This window comes from Eptesicus fuscus, chromosome 18, assembly GCF_027574615.1.
Source record: "Eptesicus fuscus isolate TK198812 chromosome 18, DD_ASM_mEF_20220401, whole genome shotgun sequence".
Taxonomy (NCBI): Eukaryota; Metazoa; Chordata; class Mammalia; order Chiroptera; family Vespertilionidae; genus Eptesicus; species Eptesicus fuscus.
In genome coordinates, this window is record NC_072490.1 from 13,656,027 (window position 1) to 13,660,695 (window position 4,669).

The 4,669-nt window shown below is 46.1% G+C and overlaps 1 pseudogene; it reads right to left on the reverse strand.

Moving 5' to 3' along the window:
• Positions 1-2,176: 2,176 nt before the first annotated feature.
• Positions 2,177-2,627, reverse strand: LOC103299964 (40S ribosomal protein S15-like; annotated as a pseudogene).
• Positions 2,628-4,669: the final 2,042 nt, after the last annotated feature.

Here is a 4,669-nt window from a genome sequence, read left to right on the forward strand (position 1 = left end):
CCCTAAGGACCACGAGTATCTAAGAAGGAACAGCGGCTTCCAGTCTGGTTTGACACGTGTTGCCAAATTCCAGCCACCTCCCCTTTCTGGGACAGGATCCTACTTTGATTCCAATGAAATGAGATCCATTAAACCCAGGATAGTGAAGGTAGATGAAGGGTTTCACTTACTCCCTGTCCCAAAGCAAATCTTACTGGGTGATCTGCTAATAAACGTGAAAAGTTCGGGTTTTATCAGTCTGCATCTAATCAGGAAAACAGAAGCTGCTGTAGGTGTTCAAAGAGGGAGCGGGTTGCAAAGGCGTTAGAAGCCGCGGAGAAAAATTGGAAAGGTAAGATTTCTCAGAGATCATTAACTGCCGGAAGCGTCTGCCACCTCCGGATCGGAGAGAACGAGGAGAAAATAATGTTACTCAGAGTGCACAATGTGCTGTTGTCAGAGCCGTGCTGGCAGACTTGGCAGGAACCCAGGAGCCAGCACCAGCCCACAGCTACCGCCGCCTCCGTGGCCGCTCCTTCATTGCCGTGGCCCCCTCGGCAAGAGCACTGCCAAGTGACAGAGAATAAGGCTTCCCCCTTTCTCTCATCTTCCCGGCTCCTGCCAGGCCTCCATCGCTAACACCTGACTGGAAGCCAGGGGGAAGGCAGGTCTGGGAAGTGTAGTCTGCAGCTTTCGGCCCTGGCAGGAGAGACCAGGCTGGAGAAGGGGAGTGTAGGGCTGGGACTTACCAGATGCCATCAGGCATCTCACCCCCAAGTTCCTACCCTCTTCCTGATGGTAAAAACCAACCAAAGACTCCCAAAGCTTAAGCATTGGCATAGGATGACCTTTTAGGGATGATTGACCCGGGTGGGGGTGGGGCGAGAGACTGGACAATGAATGGGACAGTGATAGCCAGTGCCTACAGTCTAAGAACACAGGAGACTTCCAAGCATGGACAGGTTAGTCCCTTTCACCGTCTACTGTAGGGCAGATTATCCTTCTTTAATTTATTTAAAGAAATCTTCATACAGGATAAGAGATCAATCAAAGGACTTGTATGTATGCATATAAGCATAACCAATGGACACAAAACTCTGGGGGGTGAGGGCATATATGGGAGTGGGGGGAATGGTAAGATATGTACACATATAATACCTTAATAAAAAAAATTGGGAAAAAATTGAAAAAAAAATAAACTAAAAAAAAAACTTCATACGGGGATATGTTTTTTATTGACTTTAGAGAGAGGAAAGGCGAGAGAGAGAAACATTGATCAGATGCCTCCCTTACATGCCCCAAATGGGGATTGAACCCAAAACCCGGGTATGTGCCCTGATCAGGAATCAAACCAGCCACCTTTCGGGGCACTGGATGACACTCCAACCCACTGAGCCACATGGGCCAGGGCAAGAGCCACATCTTCTTTTATCTTTTTTTGGGGGGGGACACTTTTGTGAAGAGACTAAGCTTTTTTTTTGTGAATAAGCTTTCCTGTAAACTCTCACAGAACCTTATACACATCGCAGGAGCAAGCAAGCGTGTTTTCAAGCACAAGCGGATTTTAAGAGGAGACTTGCAGACTTGGTGAGTCCTCTCATTTGGCTGCAAAACGCAGCACATCTCCTGGAATGGGCCCGGAGACCCCGGCATCTGCTGTTTAAGAATCAGGGTCACAGTCGGTCAATCCCAGCTGCTTCAGGGAAACAGGAAAATCAGGGTGCTGGTTCTCAGGCTCCTGCAAGGCCTGCTCCCCTGGGTCTCCCAGAGGTCACTGCTCTGAGAATTTTTGGCTCTATAGTAAGAAGGACAATTTAAAACCCCACTGTATTAAATTTCTATTGCTGCTATAACACATGATCACCACCTCAGTGGTTTAAAATCACACACATCACTATCTTACAATTCTGGATGGGTACCACTGGTCTAAAATCAAGGTGTGGCCGAAACCGGTTTGGCTCAGTGGTTAGAGCGTCAGCCTGCGGACTGAAAGGTCCCAGGTTTGATTCCTGTTAAGGGCACGTGCCTTGGTTGCGGGCACATCCCCGGTGGGGGCATGCAGGAGGCAGCTGATGGATGTTTCTATCTCTCTCCCTTCCTCTCTGTAAAAAATCAATAAAATATATTTAAAAAAATAAAATCAAGGTGTGATTTCATTTTTATTATTATTATTTAGGTAAGTCTCTGCTTTTATTAACTACTTGGGAGGGATGAAGCGGGAGCAGTGGGTGGCTCCGATGCCAGGCCTGCCATTGCTCCACTGGCTTGTAGGTGATGGAGAACTCACTCAGGTAGTGGCCCGTCATCTCGGGCTTGATTTCCACCTGGTTGAAGGTGTTGCCATGGTACACGCCCACCATGCTGCCCATCATCTCCGGCTGGGTGATCACGTCCAGCAGGTGTGTCTTCATCACCTCGGGCTTCCCCAGGGGCGGAGCCTCCTTCCTGGCCTTGCGCAGGCGCTTCAGCAGCGAGTGCTGCTTCCTTTGCAGACCCCAGTTCAGTTGCCGCCGCTGCCGCCAGGCTCTGTGCAGCTGCATTGGCGGCTCGTAGGACATGCCAAGCAGTTGATCGGGATCCAAGAGATCCACGCCGAGGTCGGTGAACTTGGGGAAGGTCCGCGTTTTCTTCTGCTCCACTTCCGCCATCCTGTCGGTTCTTGGGAAAGGATCTCCAGGTGCGATTTTAGACCAGTGGCTTGCGTTTCTCCTGGAGGCTTTAGGGGGGGAAGCTGCTTGTTTGCCTTTTCTCGAGTCTAGAAATAGAGGCTGCCTGTTTCTTGACTCACAGCCCCTTCTTCCTTCCTTAAGGCCGGCCGCACCACATTCTCTCCTCCCTGGCCTAGGCCTCCATCCCCTCTCTCCGACTCTGAGCCTTCTGCATCCCTCTTATGATGACACACTTTAACAGCTGATGGCTCAACTTTGAGAATGAAATGTAGTTTAATTAACACTGCCTTTATAATTATTCAAAGTGTGTGTATGCATTTGCGGGGGGTGGGGGTGGGGGCACCATGTGTGTGTCTACACATGCCTGCAAGTAGCACTCCAAGCTTTGGGGATAGCTGTTCGTTCCAGGAAGGGCCCATAATGGGCTACGTCAGAGAGGAAATTCCATTTTTTTCTTTGCTTTCCCATCCCTGCATTTCATCTGAAATATATTCAATTCTCTCTTCAGCCAAGTGGATGTGGATTGCCATATTTTTAAATACACACACACACACACACACACACACACATATATATATATGTATATATATATATATATATATACATATATATATATATTTTATTGATTTTTTACAGAGAGGAAGGGAGAGGGAGAGAGAATTAGAAACATCGATGAGAGAGAAAAACATCAACCAGCTGTCTCCTGCACACCCCCTACTGGGGATGTACCTGAAACCAAGGTATATGCCCTTGACCGGAATCGAACCAGGGACCTTTGAGTCCACAGGCTGACGCTCTATCCACTGAGCCAAACCGGTTAGGGCTGGATTGCCATATTTCATCTAAACTAAGACTTTCTCAGTTTTAAGGCGCACTATTACTTTTTGTACGACTATGAAAGAAAAAAAAAAGCCAATTAAACTATAACAATGATACGACATCTCATTTCATAGATGTTAAAATTCCTGGGAAAAAGGGGAAGTGCCATGTTGAAGTGCTATATTTCAAGATTGCTGCTTCCCATGAAAGAGGAAGCTCAGGTTCTGGGATGAGTTCAAGTTTCTTCCCGACTGTGTTTGCGGGTGATTGTTACTCTTGGCGCCCATGCATGGAATAGCAGAATCCAGTTCTGCGTTGGCACATGTTTTGTATTGCATTGATCTCTATCTTGCTGATTAAAAAAACAAAGTTTTCTAGAATAAAAGCCAGTGATGATAGCAACCAAAATGAGAATTAGGAATAAGGATAAAAGTTTAAGAAGAAAATATAACCACAGGAACAGGTTCAGCAAGAAAAGAAAAAAGAGAACTGTCCTGTTTATTGTGGAATTAGCCAGGAAAAGTGCCTGCTGATACTTTATACTCTGCAATATCTTTTAGACTCTGAAAATTTAATAGGCACTTTTAATAAAGGGCATTGGAAGACATATTTTCAAACTCAGGCACTGATATAGCCAAGATTGATTTTTGTCCCTCAAGAAGAGAAAGCTAGGTAGTACCATGTTGATAAAGCATGAGTGGGCTTAGGAATCACATTCTCTATGCTATAGGGTCTATAGTATAGGCCATAAGGCAAAGGGTCCATGTTAACTAATTTGTTTTTCAAAACTAGGAGGGTACGTATATGTGACTTTTATTCAGCCAAGACATGTTCAGCGGCCCACGCCGCTCCTAGACTGGAAAACGGAGCAACTGGATTTGGAAAGCAGATTAGCAACCAACATTTTTTGATGGCAGTGATAAGAGGTGGGGTGACCAGAGGTGATTTGATCAAAGGTTATTGTTTTTTCTCCTCTTCACAGGTCACCTCTCTACACACACACACTGTGGGAGCACACGTAGCTGGGACTAGTTAGAACAGTGGTTCTCTGCCAGAGCAGCACATTAGAAATTCTAGGGCAAATAAAAAAAAAAAGCTAACAACCCAAAATACCCACGTGTAGGTTCCATCCACCCAATTAATTCAGAATCTCTGGGTTTTGTAAGAGACCTGGACAATTTTTTTAAAAAAAGTTCCCAGGT